The 24,074-nt window shown below is 47.7% G+C and overlaps 1 long non-coding RNA gene across 2 annotated transcripts in view; it reads right to left on the bottom strand.

Moving 5' to 3' along the window:
• Positions 1–3,040: 3,040 nt before the first annotated feature.
• The window catches only part of LOC130295537 (uncharacterized), a 106,003-nt gene continuing 84,969 nt past the window's right edge, over positions 3,041–24,074 (bottom strand). Inside the window, exons 4-5 of one of the 2 annotated variants that reach the window (XR_008848891.1) lie at positions 7,155–7,412; positions 3,041–3,155 (exon numbers count right to left, since the gene is read on the bottom strand). This is a non-coding gene — a long non-coding RNA (uncharacterized LOC130295537). The remainder of the gene's footprint in view (positions 3,156–7,154; positions 7,413–24,074) is intronic. The other variant, XR_008848890.1, reaches the window with a different exon arrangement.

The following is a 24,074-nucleotide window of genomic DNA, read 5'->3' as shown; positions in this document are numbered from 1 at the left end:
CATCATGTTCCGCTGTATCTAAGCTTATGGTGTGTGATACATTCCCCATTATGTATCGCTGTATCTAAGCCTATGGTGTGTGATACATTCCCCATCGTGGGACGCTGTATCTAAGCCTATGGTGTGTGATACATTCCCCATCATGTGACGCTGTATCTAAGCCTATGGTGTGTGATACATTCCCCATCATGTTCCGCTGTATCTAAGCCTATGTTGTGTGATACATTCCCCATCATGTACCGCTGTATCTAAGCTTATGGTGTGTGATACATTCCCCATCATGTATCGCTGTATCTAAGCCTATGGTGTGTGATACATTCCCCATCGTGTGATGCTGTATCTAAGCCTATGGTGTGTGATACATTCCCCATCATGTACCGCTGTATCTAAGCCTATGGTGTGTGATACATTCCCCATCGTGTGACGCTGTATCTAAGCCTATGTTGTGTGATACATTCCCCATCATGTTCCGCTGTATCTAAGCTTATGGTGTGTGATACATTCCCCATTATGTATCGCTGTATCTAAGCCTATGGTGTGTGATACATTCCCCATCGTGGGACGCTGTATCTAAGCCTATGGTGTGTGATACATTCCCCATCATGTGACGCTGTATCTAAGCCTATGGTGTGTGATACATTCCCCATCATGTTCCGCTGTATCTAAGCCTATGTTGTGTGATACATTTCCCATCATGTACCGCTGTATCTAAGCCTATGGTGTGTGATACATTCCTCATCATACATCGCGTCTATCTTCAGAGATACCGATAATCAGGATTATCGCTTTTGCCCACAATATGGCGGCCGCCCTCTTTCGTTGCACATAAAAATGGCCGTTGTGAATATCAAAGCGCCTGTGATGCTAATTGGGTTTATAATTAGACATCAATTATTTTGGAATAAACAAGTGAATTCAATTAACTCCTGTAAGATGGCGGCAACTTAGAGGAACGGATCAGAAATACGGAGATCAGGAAGAAACTTCACACGTTCCTCCGATAATTACAACTTTTCTTGTTTTTAATTTTTTTTATCCCAATTATAATCTTGTAATTACAAAGTTTTCTATCGACTAAATTTACAAGATGGAGAATGCTGCGCGGGAGATGCGGTAATACGGAAAATGGCGCCATCTCTCACTCTGTGCTGCACAACTCAGTGATCTGATCAGTCGTGAAACACTCTGTGCTGCACAACTCAGTGATCTCATCAGTCGTGAAACACTCTGTGCTGCACAGCTCAGTGATCTAATCAGTCGTGAAACACTCTGTGCTGCACAACTCAGTGATCTCATCAGTCGTGAAACACTCTGTGCTGCACAATTCAGTGATCTGATCAGTCGTGAAACACTCTGTGCTGCACAACTCAGTGATCTCATCAGTCGTGAAACACTCTGTGCTGCACAACCCAGTGATCTCATCAGTCGTGAAACACTCTGTGCTGCACAGCTCAGTGATCTAATCAGTCGTGAAACACTCTGTGCTGCACAACTCAGTGATCTGATCAGTCGTGAAACACTCTGTGCTGCACAACTCAGTGATCTGATCAGTCGTGAAACACTCTGTGCTGCACAATTCAGTGATCTGATCAGTCGTGAAACACTCTGTGCTGCACAACTCAGTGATCTGATCAGTCGTGAAACACTCTGTGCTGCACAACTCAGTGATCTGATCAGTCGTGAAACACTCTGTGCTGCACAACTCAGTGATCTCATCAGTCGTGAAACACTCTGTGCTGCACGACTCAATTATCTCATCAGTCGTGAAACACTCTGTGCTGCACAACTCAGTGATCTCATAAGTCGTGAAACACTCTGTGCTGCACAACTCAGTGATCTAATCAGTCGTGAAACACTCTGTGCTGCACAAATCAGTGATCTAATCAGTCGTGAAACACTCTGTGCTGCACAGCTCAGTGATCTAATCAGTCGTGAAACACTCTGTGCTGCACAACCCAGTGATCTAATCAGTCGTGAAACACTCTGTGCTGCACAACCCAGTGATCTAATCAGTCGTGAAACACTCTGTGCTGCACAGCTCAGTGATCTAATCAGTCGTGAAACACTCTGTGCTGCACAACTCAGTGATCTCATCAGTCGTGAAACACTCTGTGCTGCACAACTCAGTGATCTAATCAGTCGTGAAACACTCTGTGCTGCACAGCTCAGTGATCTGATCAGTCGTGAAACACTCTGTGCTGCGCAATTCAGTGATCTCATCAGTCGCGAAACACTCTGTGCTGCACAACTCAGTGATCTCATCAGTCGTGAAACACTCTGTGCTGCACAACCCAGTGATCTAATCAGTCGTGAAACACTCTGTGCTGCACTACTCCATGATCTCTCCAGTCCTGAAACACTCTGTGCTGCACAACTCGGTGAAATGTCCCTTGCAGATGATGCAGAATTCCGGTCACCGCTCCTTTCCTTGCCGTACGCTTGGCACTTTCTTCGCTGACTGACACATTTTCCACCTGAAGTGATAAGAAAAGGAGAAAATCCATCGACTTCACGGTGACTCCACTTTTTCAGGTTTTGCAGTTTTTCTGAGGGATCGATTTATCGACGGAGCAGAGAGAAGACGCGGCGACCATCTGTCTGCACAAGTTGTTTTTCACCTTTTCAGATCCGCGTTCTTCAAGTGTTTAACAAGACATCACGGAGGACGGCGCCAAAGTATTAGCCAATCACAGCAGAGGATGGGACAGAGGGGCTCCATAGGGCCCAGGCAGACTCCACTTCTAGCTGTGTCCTAAGGACTGACGGCTCTACCGTTCACCCCACGGTGACCCGGTGTAGGCCCGGCCTGAAGAGCTTGTCGGCCTGCATGGGGGTCCAGCCCTGGCATCTTGTGTTCCACAGGAGAAAGTACGGATTTTATTATTTGAATGGCCTCTATTATGTATGGGGGGCACTAATGGGGCATCATTACCCAGTAGTATCTTAATATAGGGCACCTAGGATGCAATAATCTGGTAGAGGGCACAAAGGGGGCGCTATTACTGTGTGGGGCACTATCTGTGCAGAATAGAGGGCAACAGGGTAAGATACCTGTCAGGGAGCTGGAAAAACAAGGAGCAGAAGGTTTTTGTGCATTTTATTCTGCAGAGACGAGGCTGGAAGGGGTCATCATGGCGGTCTGGGCCCGATGGAGACTGAAAGGAAAAAAAAGGATTCCAAGAAGACGCCCCCTGTAGTCACAGGATGTACAGCACTGGAAACACTGTGTGGTAGAACTGTATGGTAGAGCTGGTATCTAGCACTATATGGGCACTGTATGGTAGAGCTGTTATCTAGCACTATATGGGCACTGTATGGTAGAGCTGGTATCTAGCACTATATGGGCACTGTATGGTAGAGCTGGTATCTAGCACTATATGGGCACTGTATGGTAGAGCTGGTATCTAGCACTATATGGGCACTGTATGGTAGAGCTGGTATCTAGCACTATATGGACACTGTATGGTAGAGCTGGTATCTGGCACTATATGGGCACTGTATGATAGAGCTGGTATCTGGCACTATATGGACACTGTATGGTAGAGCTGGTATCTAGCACTATATGGGCACTGTATGGTAGAGCTGGTATCTGGCACTATATGGACACTGTATGGTAGAGCTGGTATCTAGCACTATATGGGCACTGTATGGTAGATCTGGTATCTAGCACTATATGGGCACTGTATGGTAGAGCTGGTATCTAGCACTATATGGACACTGTATGATAGAGCTGGTATCTAGCACTATATGGGCACTGTATGGTAGAGCTGGTATCTAGCACTATATGGGCACTGTATGGTAGAGTTGGTATCTAGCACTATATGGGCACTGTATGGTAGAGCTGGTATCTAGCACTATATGGGCACTGTATGGTAGAGTTGGTATCTAGCACTATATGGACACTGTATGGTAGAGCTGGTATCTAGCACTATATGGGCACTGTATGGTAGAGCTGGTATCTAGCACTATATGGGCACTGTATGGTAGAGCTGGTATCTAGCACTATATGGGCACTGTATGGTAGAGTTGGTATCTAGCACTATATGGGCACTGTATGGTAGAGCTGGTATCTGGCACTATATGGACACTGTATGGTAGATATGGTATCTAGCACTATATGGGTACTGTATGGTAGAGCTGGTATCTAGCACTATATGGGCACTGTATGGTAGAGCTGATATCTAGCACTATATGGGCACTGTATGATAGAGCTGGTATCTAGCACTATATGGGCACTGTATGGTAGAGCTGGTATCTAGCACTATATGGGCACTGTATGGTAGAGCTGGTATCTAGCACTATATGAACACTGTATGGTAGAGCTGGTATCTAGCACTATATGGGCACTGTATGGTAGAGCTGGTATCTAGCACTATATGGGCACTGTATGATAGAGCTGGTATCTGGCACTATATGGGCACTGTATGGTAGAGCTGGTATTTAGCACTATATGGGCACTGTATGGTAGAGCTGGTATCTAGCACTATATGGGCACTGTATGATAGAGCTGGTATCTAGCACTATATGGGCACTGTATGGTAGAGCTGGTATCTAGCACTATATGGACACTGTATGGTAGAGCTGGTATCTAGCACTATATGGGCACTGTATGGTAGATCTGGTATCTGGCACTATATGGACACTGTATGGTAGATCTGGTATCTAGCACTATATGGGCACTGTATGGTAGAGCTGGTATCTAGCACTATATGGGCACTGTATGGTAGAGTTGGTATCTAGCACTATATGGACACTGTATGGTAGATCTGGTATCTGGCACTATATGGGCACTGTATGGTAGAGCTGGTATCTAGCACTATATGGACACTGTATGGTAGAGCTGGTATCTAGCACTATATGGACACTGTATGGTAGATCTGGTATCTGGCACTATATGGGCACTGTATGGTAGAGCTGGTATCTAGCACTATATGGGCACTGTATGGTAGAGCTGGTATCTGGCACTATATGGACACTGTATGGTAGATCTGGTATCTAGCACTATATGGGCACTGTATGGTAGAGCTGGTATCTAGCACTATATGGACACTGTATGGTAGAGCTGTTATCTAGCACTATATGGGCACTGTATGGTAGAGCTGGTATCTAGCACTATATGGGCACTGTATGATAGAGCTGGTATCTAGCACTATATGGGCACTGTATGGTAGAGCTGGTATCTAGCACTATATGGACACTGTATGGTAGAGCTGGTATCTAGCACTATATGGGCACTGTATGGTAGAGCTGGTATCTAGCACTATATGGGCACTGTATGGTAGAGCTGGTATCTAGCACTATATGGGCACTGTATGGTAGAGCTGGTATCTAGCACTATATGGGCACTGTATGGTAGATCTGGTATCTGGCACTATATGGGCACTGTATGGTAGATATGGTATCTAGCACTATATGGGCACTGTATGGTAGAGCTGGTATCTGGCACTATATGGGCACTGTATGGTAGAGCTGGTATCTGGCACTATATGGGCACTGTATGGTAGATCTGGTATCTAGCACTATATGGGCTCTGTATGGTAGAGCTGGTATCTAGCACTATATGGGCACTGTATGGTAGAGCTGGTATCTGGCACTATATGGACACTGTATGGTAGATCTGGTATCTAGCACTATATGGGCACTGTATGGTAGAGCTGGTATCTAGCACTATATGGGCACTGTATGGTAGAGCTGGTATCTGGCACTATATGGGCACTGTATGGTAGATCTGGTATCTAGCACTATATGGGCACTGTATGGTAGAGCTGGTATCTGGCACTATATGGGCACTGTATGGTAGAGCTGGTATCTGGCACTATATGGGCTCTGTATGGTAGAGCTGGTATCTAGCACTATATGGGTACTGTATGGTAGATCTGGTATCTGGCACTATATGGGCTCTGTATGGTAGAGCTGGTATCTAGCACTATATGGGCACTGTATGGTAGAGCTGGTATCTGGCACTATATGGACACTGTATGGTAGAGCTGGTATCTAGCACTATATGGGCTCTGTATGGTAGAGCTGGTATCTAGCACTATATGGGCACTGTATGGTAGAGCTGGTATCTGGCACTATATGGACACTGTATGGTAGATCTGGTATCTAGCACTATATGGGCACTGTATGGTAGAGCTGGTATCTAGCACTATATGGGCACTGTATGATAGAGCTGGTATCTAGCACTATATGGACACTGTATGGTAGATCTGGTATCTAGCACTATATGGGCACTGTATGGTAGAGCTGGTATCTAGCACTATATGGGCACTGTATGGTAGAGCTGGTATCTGGCACTATATGGGCACTGTATGGTAGATCTGGTATCTAGCACTATATGGGCACTGTATGGTAGAGCTGGTATCTGGCACTATATGGGCACTGTATGGTAGAGCTGGTATCTGGCACTATATGGGCACTGTATGGTAGATCTGGTATCTGGCACTATATGGGCACTGTATGGTAGAGCTGGTATCTGGCACTATATGGGCACTGTATGGTAGAGCTGGTATCTAGCACTATATGGGCACTGTATGGTAGAGCTGGTATCTAGCACTATATGGGCACTGTATGGTAGAGCTGGTATCTGGCACTATATGGGCACTGTATGGTAGATCTGGTATCTAGCACTATATGGGCACTGTATGGTAGAGCTGGTATCTGGCACTATATGGGCTCTGTATGGTAGAGCCAGTATATATTCTATAAAAGGGGTGTGGCATGTACAGACGAGGAATAACGGGAGGAGCCTATAAAAAGGGGTGTGGCATGTACAGATGAGGAATAACGGGAGGAGCCTGTAAAAAGGGGTGTGACATGTACAGATGAGGAATAACGGGTGGAGCCTATAAAAAGGGGTGTGGCATGTACAGATGAGGAATAACAGGGAGGAGCCTATAAAAAGGGGTGTGGCATGTACAGATGAGGAATAACAGGGAGGAGCCTATAAAAAGGGGTGTGGCATGTACAGGTGAGTAATAATGGGGCGGGGCATATAAAAGGGGTGTGGCATGTACAGGTGAGTAATAATGGGGCGGAGCATATAAAAGGGGTGTGGTATGTACAGGTGAGGGACATTTATTAGGCTTGTTCCAGAGCCAGAACCATAGGACTATATCCTGAGCCTAATAACCTGTGTCGGCCGCAGTTCACACCTGAAGTAGCAGATTTGGAGGAGTGATGGGAGCGGAGGGATATGAAGGTGGCGGTGCGGTCAGTGGGGGCAGGGTCCTCGTATTTGTCTTCATTTACACCGCGGATGACCAGATATCACCGGCCCGACACTCGTCCTTCGCACTCTGGCTGCCACTTCAATGCCTGTCAGAGCCGTCACCGCTCCAATAATTACTTATGCAAATCTCTCTGGTGACATTAATCTTCTCCTCCGCGCGGCCCCCGTGATCTCCGCTCTGCTGAAGAAAGCGAAAAACTTTTATCTTCTTGGAAGAAATAGAACAAAAGTCATGGCGGGGGAATGATTATATATATAACATACGATTGTTACATCACAGCGACGTCCTCCACCTGCGTCCGTAATAAAACGGAGGAAACGTGTATAGTGTATACTGATCCTGAGTAACATCATGTCTTCTGTGCAGCTGTAACTGTATGACCCCAATTCTTTATATGATCATAGAGATGAGTGCAGGGAGGGGACAGAGAGGACTGTGCAGCTGTAACTGTATGACCACACAGTTCTCTCTATGATCATAGAGATGAGTGCAGGGAGGGGATAGAGAGGACTGTGCAGCTGTAACTGTATGACCACAATTCTTCATATGATCATAGAGATGAGTGCAGGGAGGGGATAGAGAGGACTGTGCAGCTGTAACTATATGACCACACAGTTCTCTCTATGATCATAGAGATGAGTGCAGGGAGGGGATAGAGAGGACTGTGCAGCTGTATCTGTATGACCACACAGTTCTCTGTATGATCATGGAGATGAGTGCAGGGAGGGGATAGAGAGGACTGTGCAGCTGTAACTGTATGACCACACAGTTCTCTCTATATGATCATAGAGATGAGTGCAGGGAGGGGATAGAGAGGACTGTGCAGCTGTAACTGTATGACCACACAGTTCTCTCTATGATCATAGAGATGAGTGCAGGGAGGGGATAGAGAGGACTGTGCAGCTGTAATTGTATGACCACACAGTTCTGTCTATGATCATAGAGATGAGTGCAGGGAGGGGATAGAGAGGACTGTGCAGCTGTATTTGTATGACCACACAGTTCTGTCTATGATCATAGAGATGAGTGCAGGGAGGGGATAGAGAGGACTGTGCAGCTGTATATGTATGACCCCACAGTTCTCTGTATGATCATGTAGATGAGTGCAGGGAGGGGATAGAGAGGACTGTGCAGCTGTAACTGTATGACCACACAGTTCTCTGTATGATCATAGAGATGAGTGCAGGGAGGGGATAGAGAGGACTGTGCAGCTGTATCTGTATGACTACACAGTCCTCTCTATGATCATAGAGATGAGTGCAGGGAGGGGATAGAGAGAACTGTGCAGCAGTAACTGTATGACCACACAGTTCTGTCTATGATCATAGAGATGAGTGCAGGGAGGGGATAGAGAGGACTGTGCAGCTGTATATGTATGACCCCACAGTTCTCTGTATGATCATGTAGATGAGTGCAGGGAGGGGATAGAGAGGACTGTGCAGCTGTATCTGTATGACCACACAGTTCTGTCTATGATCATAGAGATGAGTGCAGGGAGGGGATAGAGAGGACTGTGCAGCTGTATCTGTATGACCACACAGTTCTCTGTATGATCATAGAGATGAGTGCAGGGAGGGGATAGAGAGGACTGTGCAGCGTTTCCCCCTCAGAAGCTCCTCGTCTCCTCACTATCAGGGTGATATCTAGTATTATATGTTGCCCATTCTACACATTATTCATGGCTGCACTAAGTCCTCCAGAGCTGATTCACTGTAACAAACCCTCAGTTTTCGGAGGAGAAATACATCGGGATGGGTTTTTAGCTTTGCCATGTTCTTTCACTGGCAGCAAGTAGAGATCTTACTTGAGACACTGTAATAGAGATGTCCACAGTGTCCTTATATAGAGATTTATGTAGGAGAGACGGGACGAGTCCTTAAATGACCCCTTAATACCCCCCCCCCCCCTAACGCTGTGGAAAGACTAGAGTGAGCGCGCTCCTGAGCGGCCATTAATATTCTCGCTAAACGTTTCCTGTGAAGTTTCTTTCCCTCTCGTTGATGTGAGAAGCTGAGAGTAAAAGGATCCGATCCCCTCCGCAAAACCATCAATCACCTCCCGCGAGATCCTGCGCAAACCGGAAAGCGCCATCGGATGGTATTTATTGATGGGTGTGAGAATCCCGGGAACATGGAGCGTCCTGCGCCAAAACCGCGCCACAAATTCTTATTTATGGGGAATATGAAGGGGTGAGAGTCAAGAATAAATGGATAAAGTCCGAATAGAGACAACGTGGAGAAACAAGTCCCATCCATGGAGGCCGCACCTCAGGGGCCACAGCACAGGGATATAGGGGTCCGCACCTCAGGGGCCACAGCACAGGGATATGGGGTCCGCACCTCAGGGGTCACAGAACAGGGATATGGGGTCCTCACCTCAGGGGCCACAGCACAGGGATATAGGGGTCCGCACCTCAGGAGTCACAGCACAGGGATATAGGGGTCCGCACCTCAGGGGTCACAGAACAGGGATATAGGGGTCCGCACCTCAGGGGTCACAGCACAGGGATATGGGGTCCGCACCTCAGGGGTCACAGCACAGGGATATGGGGTCCGCACCTCAGGGGTCACAGCACAGGGATATGGGGTCCGCACCTCAGGGGTCACAGAACAGGGATATGGGGTCCGCACCTCAGGGGTCACAGCACAGGGATATGGGGTCCGCACCTCAGGGGTCACAGCACAGGGATATGGGGTCCGCACCTCAGGGGTCACAGCACAGGGATATGGGGTCCGCACCTCAGGGGTCACAGCACAGGGATATGGGGTCCGCACCTAAGGGGTCACAGCACAGGGATATAGGGGTCCGGGCCTCAGGGGTCACAGCACAGGGATATGGGGTCCGCACCTCAGGGGTCACAGAACAGGGATATGGGGTCCGCACCTCAGGGGTCACAGCACAGGGATATGGGGTCCTCACCTCAGGGGTCACAGCACAGGGATATGGGGTCCGGGCCTCAGGGGTCACAGCACAGGGATATGGGGTCCAGGCCTCAGGGGTCACAGCACAGGGATATGGGGTCCGCACCTCAGGGGTCACAGCACAGGGATATGGGGTCCAGGCCTCAGGGTCACAGCACAGGGATATGGGGTCCAGAGCATGAGGTGATAGACAGGACTTGATGTAAAGCGGTACATTTTACAGCAGAGGTTTTGCAGCAGTACATTTTACAGCGGTAAATTTTACAGTGGTACGTTTTGCAGCAGTACATTTTACAGTGGTAGATTTTACAGCAGTACATTTTACAGCGGTAGATTTTACAGCAGTACATTTTACAGCGGTAGATTTTGCAGCAGTACATTTTATAGTGGTAGATTTTGCAGCAGTACATTTTACAGCAGTACATTTTACAGCGGTAGATTTTGCAGCAGTACATTTTACAGTGGTACGTTTTGCAGCAGTACATTTTACAGCGGTAGATTTTGCAGCAGTACATTTTACAGCGGTACATTTTACAGCGGTAGATTTTGCAGCGGTACGTTTTGCAGCAGTACATTTTACAGCGGTACATTTTGCAGCAGAACATTTTACAGTGGTACGTTTTGCAGCAGTACATTTTACAGCGGTAGATTTTACAGCGGTAGATTTTGCAGCGGGAGGTTTTGCAGCAGTACGTTTTGCAGCAGTACATTTTACAGCGGTAGATTTTACAGCAGTACGTTTTGCAGCAGTACATTTTACAGCGGTAGATTTTGCAGCAGTACATTTTACAGTGGTAGATTTTACAGCAGTACATTTTACAGCGGTAGATTTTGCAGCAGTACATTTTACAGTGGTACGTTTTGCAGCAGTACATTTTGCAGCAGTACATTTTACAGCGGTAGATTTTACAGTGGTATGTTTTGCAGCAGTACATTTTACAGCGGTAGATTTTGCAGCAGTACATTTTACAGTGGTACGTTTTGCAGCAGTACATTTTGCAGCAGTACATTTTACAGCGGTAGATTTTACAGTGGTATGTTTTGCAGCAGTACATTTTACAGCGGTAGATTTTGCAGCAGTACATTTTACAGCGGTACATTTTACAGCGGTACATTTTGCAGCGGTAGATTTTGCAGCCATACGTTTTGCAGCAGTACATTTTACAGCGGTACATTTTGCAGCAGTAAATTTTACAGCGGTACGTTTTGCAGCAGTACATTTTACAGCAGTACATTTTACAGCGGTAGATTTTACAGCAGTACGTTTTGCAGCAGTACATTTTACAGCGGTAGATTTTACAGCAGTACATTTTACAGCAGTAGATTTTGCAGCAGTACGTTTTGCAGCAGTACATTTTACAGCGGTAGATTTTGCAGCAGTACGTTTTGCAGCAGTACATTTTACAGCGGTAGATTTTACAGCAGTACGTTTTGCAGCAGTACATTTTACAGCAGTACATTTTACAGCGATACATTTTACAGCGGTAGATTTACAAGCAGTACGTTTTGCAGCAGTACATTTTACAGCGGTAGATTTTGCAGCAGTACATTTTACAGTGGTAGATTTTACAGCGGTAGATTTTGCAGCAGTACGTTTTGCAGCAGTACATTTTACAGCGGTAGATTTTACAGCAGTACGTTTTGCAGCAGTACATTTTACAGCGGTAGATTTTGCAGCAGTACGTTTTGCAGCAGTACATTTTACAGCAGTACGTTTTGCAGCAGTACATTTTACAGCAGTACTTTTTGCAGCAGTACGTTTTGCAGCAGTACATTTTACAGCGGTAGATTTTACAGCAGTACATTTTACAGCAGTACGTTTTGCAGCAGTACATTTTACAGCGGTAGATTTTACAGCAGTACGTTTTGCAGCGGTACATTTTACAGCGGTAGATTTTACAGCAGTACATTTTACAGCGGTAGATTTTACAGCAGTACGTTTTGCAGCGGTACATTTTACAGCGGTAGATTTTACAGCAGTACATTTTACAGCGGTACATTTTACAGCAGTAGATTTTACAGCAGTACGTTTTGCAGCAGTAGACATTTGCTAAATCTGAACATTGTGCCCGATGCTGTACATCTCAGAGGATTCTACCTACACCCATGTTTTCAGCTGTTGCATAACTACAATTCCCAGCATGCCCGGAAAGCCAACGGCGCCCTGGTTGGGAATCACTGAGCTGCACAGATTCCAGCCGGAGGATTCTGTGACCTTGCAGCGGCAGCTCCCGGCCGCCCTCCGGTCCCATACATCACACTGACTCTTTCTTGGCCTCCTCACAAGATTCCAGGACTGTAGATCCAGACATAAGTCACCTTCATCCATATGGAGCAGTCAGACAAATCCCATTCATTGTCTGCAGGTGTCACCGGGCGCAGCACCTTACACCCGATCGGGGGCCGCAACCTATTAAAGGGCCGGTGACCCATGTCTAGACTGGATACAATTGTATCACTTCTCAGCTATGTACAATGTATCAGTCTGGGGTCCAGGATGTTTAGCTCACAGAGCATTGTCTAGACTGGATACAATTGTATCACTTCTCAGCTGAGAGCAGGACTAGCTATGTACAATGTATCAGTCTGGAGTCCAGGATGTTTAGCTCACAGAGCATTGTCTAGACTGGATACAATTGTATCACTTCTCAGCTGAGAGCAGGACTAGCTATGTACAATGTATCAGTCTGGAGTCCAGGATGTTTAGCTCACAGAGCATTGTCTAGACTGGATACAATTGTATCACTTCTCAGCTGAGAGCAGGACTAGCTATATACAATGTATCAGTCTGGAGTCCAGGATGTTTAGCTCACAGAGCATTGTCTAGACTGGATACAATTATATCACTTCTCAGCTAGGAGCAGGACTAGCTATATACAATGTATCAGTCTGGGGTCCATGATGTGTAGCTCACAGAGCATTGTCTAGACTGAATACAATTGTATCACTTCTCAGCTGAGAGCAGGACTAGCTATGTACAATGTATCAGTCTGGAGTCCAGGATGTTTAGCTCACAGAGCATTGTCTAGACTGGATACAATTGTATCACTTCTCAGCTGAGAGCAGGACTAGCTATGTACAATGTATCAGTCTGGGGTCCAGGATGTTTAGCTCACAGAGCATTGTTTAGACTGGATACAATTGTATCACTTCTCAGCTGAGATCAGGACTAGCTATGTACAATGTATCAGTCTGGAGTCCAGGATGTTTAGCTCACAGAGCATTGTCTAGACTGAATACAATTGTATCACTTCTCAGCTGAGAGCAGGACTAGATATGTACAATGTATCAGTCTGGAGTCTGGAATGTTTATCTCACAGAGCATTGTCTAGACTGGATACAATTGTATCACTTCTCAGCTGAGAGCAGGGCTAGGTATGTACAATGTATCAGTCTGGAGTCCAGGATGTTTAGCTCACAGAGCATTGTATAGACTGGGTACAATTGTATCACTTCTCAGCTGAGAGCAGGACTAGTTATGTACAATGTATCAGTCTGGAGTCCAGGATGTTTAGCTCACAGAGCATTGTCTAGACTGGATACAATTGTAACAAACCCTCAGGTGTCAGAATAGGTCTCACCCGACGTTGCCCGCTGTAATAGTCTGCAGTGCACCCCCCCCACCCATGCTGATATTATCTCAAAGTAAAGGTGTAATAGTCTGCAGCACGCACCCCCCCTGATATATTATCTCCAGGTGAAGGTGTAACAGTCTGCAGCACACACACCCCTGATATTATCTCCAGGTGAAGGTGTAATAGTCTGCAGCACACCCCCCCACAGATATTATCTCCAGGTGAGAGTGTAATAGTCTGCAGCACCCCCCCCCCCCCTGATATTATCTCCAGGTGAAGGTGTAATAGTCTGCAGCACACACCCCCACTGATATTATCTCCAGGTGAAGGTGTAATAGTCTGCAGCACACACACCCCTGATATTATCTCCAGGTGAAGGTGTAATAGTCTGCAGCACACACCCCCACCCCCACTGATATTATCTCCACGTGAAGGTGTAATAGTCTGCAGCACACACCCCTGATATTTTCTCCAGGTGAAGGTGTAATAGTCTGCAGAACACACACACACCCCCACTGATATTATCTCCAGGTGAAGGTGTAATAGTCTGCAGAACACACACACACTGATATTATCTCCAGGTGAAGGTGTAATAGTCTGCAGCACACACACCCCCACCCCTGATATTTTCTCCAGGTGAAGGTGTAATAGTCTGCAGTGCACCCCCACTGATATTATCTCCAGGTGAAGGTGTAATAGTCTGCAGTTCACCCCCACTGATATTATCTCCACGTGAAGGTGTAATAGTCTGCAGCACACACCCCACACCCCTGATATTATCTCCAGGTGAAGGTGTAATAGTCTGCAGAACACACACACACCCCACTGATATTATCTCCAGGTGAAGGTGTAATAGTCTGCAGTGCACCCCCACTGATATTATCTCCAGGTGAAGGTGTAATAGTCTGCAGCACACCTCACTGTACAGGCGTTACGATCCTCGAGGTCACCCTGTAATTGGGAAATATTTCCTTCTTTGTCGGATTTCCCGGCGTTGCTGGTTCTAATCTGCAGAACAGACGTCTATTGTTCTCCTCACAAGACGTCTCTTCTCTTCGCTGACTCAGGGGTTTTTCTCGTCATCATCATCAATTCCTCAGACATCGACCCCCCCCCCCCCCCCCCACCCCGTCCAATCCGGAGATCTCAGGGGGTCCCCGGAACCTTCTTCTGGGTTCAGCTGTAAGTGAGGCCCCCAACAGTGCAGACAAAATACTTCCTATTGCGGAGAGACCACCGTGGAGAGACCGCCGAGGAGACCACCAAGGAAAGACTGCGGAGGAGAGACCAACCAGAGAGACCACTGAGAAGAGACCGACCAGGAAAGACCACGGAGGAGTGACAGACCAGGAAAGACCACGGAGGAGAGACCAACCAGAGAGACTACTGAGGAGAGACGACCAGAGAGACCACTGAGGAGAGACGACCAGAGAGACCACTGAGAAGAGACCAACCAGAGAGACTACTGAGGAGAGACCAACCAGGAAAGACCACTGAGGAAAGACCGACCAGGAAAGACCACGGAGGAGAGACCGAACAGAGAGACTACTGAGGAGTGACAGACCAGGAAAGACCACGGAGGAGAGACCAACCAGAGAGACTACTGAGGAGAGACGACCAGAGAGACCACTGAGAAGAGACCAACCAGAGAGACTACTGAGGAGAGACCAACCAGGAAAGACCACTGAGGAGAGACCGACCAGGAAAGACCACGGAGGAGAGACCGAACAGAGAGACTACTGAGGAGTGACAGACCAGGAAAGACCACGGAGGAGAGACCAACCAGAGAGACTACTGAGGAGAGACGACCAGAGAGACCACTGAGAAGAGACCAACCAGGAAAGACCACTGACGAGAGACCGAACAGAAAAGACCACTGAGGAGAGACCGAACAGAAAAGACCACTGAGGAGAGACCGACCAGGAAAGACCACTGAGGAGAGACCGACCAGGAAAGACCACTGAGGAGAGACCGACCAGGAAAGACCACGGAGGAGAGACCGACCAGGAAAGACCACGGAGGAGAGACCGACCAGGAAAGACCACGGAGGAGAGACCAACCAGAGAGACCACTGAGGAGAGACCGACCAGGAAAGACCACTGAGGAGTGACAGACCAGGAAAGACCACGGAGGAGAGACCAACCAGAGAGACCACTGAGGAGAGACCGACCAGAGAGACCACTGAGGAGAGACCGACCAGAGAGACCACTGAGGAGAGACCGACCAGAGAGACCACTGAGAAGAGACCGACCAGGAAAGACCACTGAGAAGAGACCGACCAGGAAAGACCACTGAGGAGAGACCGAACAGAAAAGACCACTGAGGAGAGACCGACCAGGAAAGACCACTGAGGAGAGACCGACCAGAGAGACCACTGAGACCGACCAGGAAAGACCACTGAGGAGTGACAGACCAGGAAAGACCACTGAGGAGAGACCAACCAGAGAGACCACTGAGGAGAGACCGACCAGAGAGACCACTGAGGAGAGACCGACCAGAGAGACCACTGAGAAGAGACCGACCAGGAAAGACCACGGAGGAGAGACCAACCAGGAAAGACCACTGAGAAGAGACCGACCAGGAAAGACCACTGAGGAGAGACCAACCAGGAAAGACCACGGAGGAGAGACTGACCAGGAAAAACCACTGAGAAGAGACCGACCAGGAAAGACCACGGAGGAGAGACCGACCAGGAAAGACCACTGAGAAGAGACCGACCAGGAAAGACCACTGAGGAGAGACCGAACAGAAAAGACCACTGAGGAGAGACCGACCAGGAAAGACCACGGAGGAGAGACCAACCAGAGAGACCACTGAGGAGAGACCGACCAGAGAGACCACTGAGGAGAGACCGACCAGAGAGACCACTGAGGAGAGACCGACCAGAGAGACCACTGAGGAGAGACTGACCAGAGAGACCACTGAGGAGAGACCGACCAGAGAGACCACTGAGGAGAGACCAACCAGAGAGACCACTGAGGAGAGACCAACCAGGAAAGACCACTGAGGAGAGACCGACCAGAGAGACCACTGAGGAGAGACGACCAGAGAGACCACTGAGAAGAGACCAACCAGGAAAGACCACGGAGGAGAGACCGACCAGGAAAGACCACTGAGAAGAGACCGACCAGGAAAGACCACGGAGGAGAGACCGACCAGGAAAGACCACTGAGAAGAGACCGACCAGGAAAGACCACTGAGGAGAGACCGAACAGAAAAGACCACTGAGGAGAGACCGACCAGGAAAGACCACGGAGGAGAGACCGACCAGGAAAGACCACTGAGAAGAGACCGACCAGGAAAGACCACGGAGGAGAGACCGACCAGGAAAGACCACTGAGAAGAGACCGACCAGGAAAGACCACTGAGGAGAGACCGAACAGAAAAGACCACTGAGGAGAGACCGACCAGGAAAGACCACGGAGGAGAGACCGACCAGGAAAAACCACGGAGGAAAGACCGACCAGGAAAGATCACGGAGGAGAGACCGACCAGGAAAGACCACTGAGGAGAGACCAACCAGGAAAGACCACTGAGGAGAGACCGACCAGGAAAGACCACTGAGGAGAGACCGACCAGGAAAGACCACGGAGGAGAGACCAACCAGGAAAGATCACGGAGGAGAGACCAACCAGAGAGACCACTGAGGAGAGACCGACCAGAGAGACAACTGAGGAGAGACCGACCAGAGAGACCACTGAGGAGAGACCGACCAGGAGAGAGCACTGAGGAGAGACCGACCAGAGAGACCACGGAGGAGAGACCGAACAGAAAAGACCACTGAGGAGAGACCGACCAGACAGACCACGGAGGAGAGACCGACCAGGAAAGAGCACTGAGGAGAGACCGACCAGAGAGACCACTGAGGAGAGATCGACCAGGAAAGACCACTGAGGAGAGACCGACCAGGAAAGACCACTGAGGAGAGACCGACCAGGAAAGACCACTGAGGAGAGACCGACCAGGAGAGACCACTGAGGAGAGACCGACCAGGAAAGACCACGGAGGAGAGACCGACCAGAAGAGAGGACTGAGGAGAGAGCGACCAGGAGAGAGCACGGAGGAGAGACCGACAAGAAGAGAGCACTGAGGAGAGAGCGACCAGGAGAGACCACGGAGGAGAGACCGACCAGAAAAGAGCACTGAGGAGAGAGCTACCAGGAAAGACCGTAGAGGAGAGACCGACCAGAGAGACCACGGAGGAGAGACTGGCCAGGAGAGACCACTGAGGAGAGACTGGCCAGGAGAGACCACCGAGGAGCCATGTATTTGTGGTAGTGGAAGTCATGAAGACTGAATGCTGAGCGTGGACTAGGGATGGAGGGGCCACATGTCCAGGGATGGAGGAGCCACATGTCCAGGGATGGAGGAGCCACATGTCCAGGGATGGAGGAGCCACATGTCCAGGGATGGAGGGGCCACATGTCCAGGGATGGAGGAGCCACATGTCCAGGGATGGAGGGGCCACATGTCCAGGGATGGAGGGGCCACGTGTCCAGGGGTGGGGGGGCCGTGTCCACTGCAGGGTCAGGAGGGTCCTACACTGGGGGGTGCAGCAAAACTAGGTCAAAATGCCACATGTGAACACAGCCCGAACACTCCGAATCTTCGTAAATCCCCTCAAGTGAAATTAAAGGTCAGTGAGATTATTGGTTTCTCTTTTAAAAATGAACTTTGAATAAGAAATTGCATCAAAACTGCATGTGAACTGATCCCAACCCACGTGAGTCTCAGCTGAGTTTCTCATTACAGGAGTCTAGTCAGGTCATTACTTTGGTCTCATTAGGTGAACTACAGTGATCAGACTCCACCCCCTCTCTCTGCAAAACCAGAGGATTCATGGGAAATGTCAGCAGCATTAGGAAATCATTTCTGTGATGGAATAGCAATCAATATGGCTGAAACCCCTATACCTGCCTCATCAGCTAAAGCAGGTAAGCACAAGGCATACACAAGAACCTCTACATTAGTCTGTAATAATATCTGACCGCAGTCATACCAGGACTCGGTGATAAATCTGCGCCGCTCGCCGTCCACCGTATAAAAACTCAGACAAACAATTAGTCTTTTATTTCTGAAATTCTCCCCGACAAGTTACAGAAAGTGTAAAATGAGCCGCTTCACCTGTACGAGCCGCTTCTCACCGCCATAATTATTCCCAGGCCCGGCCGCCGCGACCGGCGATGGATTGTCAGGTGACCGCGCCGCACGGTGGATGATGTATCCTGCGCCATGTAAAACAATATTATCACAAGTAAAACAAACCCGCCAAAGCTTTTAGGTCGCACTTTAAGGCAAACAGCTAATTACTGCAGCGTTAAAATGTGTCGTCGGCTCCAGGAAACAATGGCGCAGTCAGCGCTGTCCCCCTCACCTTAAATGAGCGGCGGCGAGGAGCGTCTGAAGGGCAATGAAATGGAACAGCGCCTCTTAATTGTTTTACTGCCGGTAATTCTCCCATTAACAGCCGCTGATTCCTCATTAGTGAATCTCAGCTTCTTAATAAACACGAACAAGAAAAGTGCGCGAGCGGCGGAGGCCATGATGGAGGCGATTTATTACAGGAAGAACCTCAGGCGCAGAACCGCGGGATGGATTCAATTATACAGGAGGGAACCCGGAACCCTGCAACATTTACACCAGTCACCTCCAGAGCTGCACTCACTATTCTGCTGTTACATCATCTTATCTTCCAGAGCTGCACTCACTATTCTGCTGTTACATCATCTTATCTTCCAGAGCTGCACTCACTATTCTGCTGTTACATCATGTCTTATCCTCCAGAGCTGCACTCACTATTCTGCTGTTACATCATGTCTTATCCTCCAGAGCTGCACTCACTATTCTGCTGTTACATCATCTTATCCTCCAGAGCTGCACTCACTATTCTGCTGTTACCTCATCTTATCCTCCAGAGCTGCACTCACTATTCTGCTGTTACATCATCTTATCCTCCAGAGCTGCACTCACTATTCTGCTGTTACATCATCTTATCCTCCAGAGATGCACTCACTATTCTGATGTTACATCATCTTATCCTCCAGAGCTGCACTCACTATTCTGCTGTTACATCATTTCTTATACTCCAGAGCTGCCCTCACTATTCTGCTGTTACCTCATCTTATCCTCCAGAGCTGCCCTCACTATTCTGATGTTACATCATCTTATCCTCCAGAGCTGCACTCACTATTCTGCTGTTACATCATTTCTTATACTCCAGAGCTGCCCTCACTATTCTGATGTTACATCATCTTATCCTCCAGAGCTGCACTCACTATTCTGCTGTTACATCATGTCTTATCCTCCAGAGCTGCACTCACTATTCTGCTGTTACATCATCTTATCCTCCAGAGCTGCACTCACTATTCTGCTGTTACATCATGTCTTATCCTCTAGAGCTGCACTCACTATTCTGCTGTTACATTATGTCTTATCCTCCAGAGCTGCACTCACTATTCTGCTTTTACATCATGTCTTATCCTCCAGAGCTGCACTCACTATTCTGCTGTTAGATCATGTCTTATCCTCCAGAGCTGCACTCACTATTCTGCTGTTACATCATGTCTTCTCCTCTAGAGCTGCGCTCACTATTCTGCTGTTACATCATGTCTTATCCTCCAGAGCTGCACTCACTATTTTGCTTTTACATCATGTCTTATCCTCCAGAGCTGCACTCAGTATTCTGCTGTTACATCATGTCTTATCCTCCAGAGCTGCACTCACTATTCTGCTGTTACATCATGTTATCCTCCAGAGCTGCACTCACTATTCTGCTGTTACGTCATGTCTTATCCTCCAGAGCTGCACTCACTATTCTGCTGTTACATCATGTTATCCTCCAGAGCTGCACTCACTATTCTGCTGTTACATCATGTTATCCTCCAGAGCTGCACTCACTATTCTGCTGTTACATCATGTTAGCCTCCAGAGCTGCACTCACTATTCTGCTGTTACATCATGTTATCCTCCAGAGCTGCAGTTGTCTCTTAGGACATGCTGGAAGTTGTAGTGAATCAGGTTGGAATGTATATACTGTATATTTTTGGCGCTATACGATCCTATTTCTCTTTTATTTTACAATATTTTCTTTTATCCCAGTGGAAAATGAAGTTTAAGCCTTAAAGTATCTGCAGGATAAGAGAGCGATAAGTGAGCGCAGCTCTGGGGTCATAAATACTCGCACATCGTGCAGCAGCGAAGACGACAGAAATCCCTCCAGGAGTCTGCGCAGATCTTAGGCTGGGACCAAAAATAATTATAATTATTTAACCCTGACAAGATCTGTGTGAGCGGAAAACGGGGGACGCTGCGACCACCACGGCGAATGAGGAAAATGGCGCTGCCTGCTATTAACCCTGCAACAATTCTGATTGGATTTATCCCTATAATACGAGACGACACGTTTCTTGTCATCTGAGGGTTCACTTATTTACATCCTGGGGCGTCTGACAGAGACACAAGACTCCATGTAATCTGGATATCAATAAAAGTTACTGACATACAGACTTCACCGCAGCTGAGGGTCCGTTACAATTGCATCTAGTGTATTAGTGGATTAGGCGTTACCTGAAACAGATTGTTACAAAGTATCAGGATCAGTTGGGATCTGCGCTGCCGATATCTGTAGCTCACGGAAGACTGGATACAAGTGCAACAAATCCTCTGCTGTGAGAAGAACAGAATGTTTCCATTGGCTGACAGGAAGCAGAGATCTTATAAATGATGAGGAGCCAAAACACATTGGGGGGAATTTATGATTTGTGACTTTTCCTTTCTGAACGTTGCCTCACAATATACCATGAATTTGGCGCAGTTTTTAACAATCTCGGATTTCGCCATCGAGTGAAGTGAGATTGTGCCAAGAATTGAAACTTTGACGAATAATAAATATGTCTAAAAACCATACCTCAGAAGCCCCGCCCCCAACATATGTCAGAGCGCAAAACTGCCGGGTGGATGGAAGGTTTGTGTTCTTGTCCCTCATTCCAGTCTATGCAGACTTGCAGTGGTAGATTTAGCAACAGAATATTTTGCAGCAGTAAATTTTGCAGCAGTAGAGTTTACAGCAGTAGAGTTTACAGCAGTAGAGTTTGCAGCAGTAGAGTTTGCAGCAGTAGAGTTTGCAGCAGTAGAGTTTGCAGCAGTAGAGTTTACAGCAGTAGATTTTGCAGCAGTAAATTTTGCAGCAGTACATTTTACAGCAGTAGAGTTTACAGCAGTACATTTTACAGCAGTAGAGTTTGCAGCAGTAGAGTTTGCAGCAGTAGAGTTTGCAGCAGTAGAGTTTGCAGCAGTAGAGTTTGCAGCAGTAGAGTTTACAGCAGTAGAGTTTACAGCAGTAGTTTGCAGCAGTAGAATTTGCAGCAGTAGTTTGCAGCAGTAGAGTTTGCAGCAGTAGTTTGCAGCAGTAGAGTTTGCAGCAGTAGAGTTTACAGCAGTAGTTTGCAGCAGTAGAGTTTGCAGCAGTAGAGTTTGCAGCAGTACATTTTACAGCAGTAGAGTTTGAAGCAGTAGAGTTTGCAGCAGTAGAGTTTGCAGCAGTAGAGTTTACAGCAGTAGAGTTTACAGCAGTAGTTTGCAGCAGTAGAGTTTGCAGCAGTAGAGTTTGCAGCAGTAGTTTGCAGCAGTAGAGTTTGCAGCAGTAGAGTTTACAGCAGTAGTTTGCAGCAGTAGAATTTGCAGCAGTAGAGTTTGCAGCAGTAGTTTGCAGCAGTAGAGTTTGCAGCAGTAGAGTTTACAGCAGTAGTTTGCAGCAGTAGAGTTTGCAGCAGTACATTTTACAGCAGTAGAGTTTGCAGCAGTAGAGTTTGCAGCAGTAGAGTTTACAGCAGTAGAGTTTACAGCAGTAGTTTGCAGCAGTAGAGTTTGCAGCAGTAGAGTTTGCAGCAGTAGTTTGCAGCAGTAGAGTTTGCAGCAGTAGAGTTTACAGCAGTAGTTTGCAGCAGTAGAGTTTGCAGCAGTAGAGTTTGCAGCAGTAGTTTGCAGCAGTAGAGTTTGCAGCAGTAGAGTTTGCAGCAGTAGAGTTTACAGCAGTAGTTTGCAGCAGTAGAGTTTACAGCAGTAGTTTGCAGCAGTAGAGTTTGCAGCAGTAGTTTGCAGCAGTAGAGTTTGCAGCAGTAGAGTTTGCAGCAGTAGAGTTTGCAGCAGTAGAGTATATAGCAGTAGAGTTTGCAGCAGTAGAGTTTGCAGCAGTACATTTTGCAGCAGTAGAGTTTGCAGCAGTAGAGTTTGCAGCAGTAGAGTATATAGCAGTAGAGTATACAGCAGTAGAGTTTGCAGCAGTACATTTTACAGCAGTAGAGTTTGCAGCAGTACATTTTACAGCAGTAGATTTTTACCTATGACATCCATTGACATTTGGGAAATCTGGACATTGTGTCGGGTGCTGTAAATCACTGAAAATGTTACCTACACCTGTTTTTCCCAACCAGGGGGCCTCCAGCTGTTGCTACGGATAGCCAATGGCTGTCGGGCGTGCTGGGAGTTGTAGTTTTGCCACAGGGGGAAGCACTTTTGTTGGAAAACACTGATATAGACCCGCACAATATATGGGCCATTTTCTCCAGGTTCCATCGTTCATCCTTCTGACCGTCGCCGGTCTCTTTGCCGTTCTCGTTCCGCCAGATGTCGGCGTTCCCGGAGCCCCGGCGGCTGAATCTTACGCTCCATCCCCGTTGATTATTTTATTTCTGTTCTTTCAGGTAAAGAGAGAGACATTGATTTGCAGAGCGCAGGTTTTTTTTGGTGCCCGGACCCCCGCCATCTTCCGTTGAGCGGCGCTCGTCCTCCCGCAGGCCCCGGGTGACTTCTTACCTCACTTATCTCTCACTTTGTTATAAATGTTAACGTTCCGCCGACTTTATTAGACTGGAGGGAACGTCGGGGGACGTGAAGATGAGTAATTAGCCCCCCGCGGTGTTCAATTTAGTGCGGAGAACAAAGTCAGCACACACTTTGGCTTTGAATGTTTCTGCAACACTGACTGCGGCGGGAAGCGCCTCGTAATAAAACACTTTCCGCCGCTTCCTTTCCGGTTATTACGGAGCGGAGAAAACTTCGGCAACTTTCTCCCTGACGACAGGTGAAGTTCTTCTTAAAGAGACACCCCGCCCGTATCCCCAGTAAGAATTGCGCTGGGAGGGTTTTTATTTGCGCTGTGGTTACTTTTTTACTCGACCTTGTACACACTTAGTACTTAGAGTCTTTAAGAAGCACCCGGCCCCCAAAAACACGAAGAATTGAAAAAAGAAAAGCCAATATTCTCATTCCGGCGCTGGGAGGGGCGGCCATCTTTGTTTCTCCTGTTGATGCTTTTTTTGGGTTTTGTTTGTGTGATTTACTCGACC

The sequence above is a fragment of the Hyla sarda genome, chromosome 11 (assembly GCF_029499605.1).
Source record: "Hyla sarda isolate aHylSar1 chromosome 11, aHylSar1.hap1, whole genome shotgun sequence".
Lineage (NCBI taxonomy): Eukaryota > Metazoa > Chordata > Amphibia > Anura > Hylidae > Hyla > Hyla sarda.
This window is presented reverse-complemented; position numbering and strand designations above follow the sequence as displayed.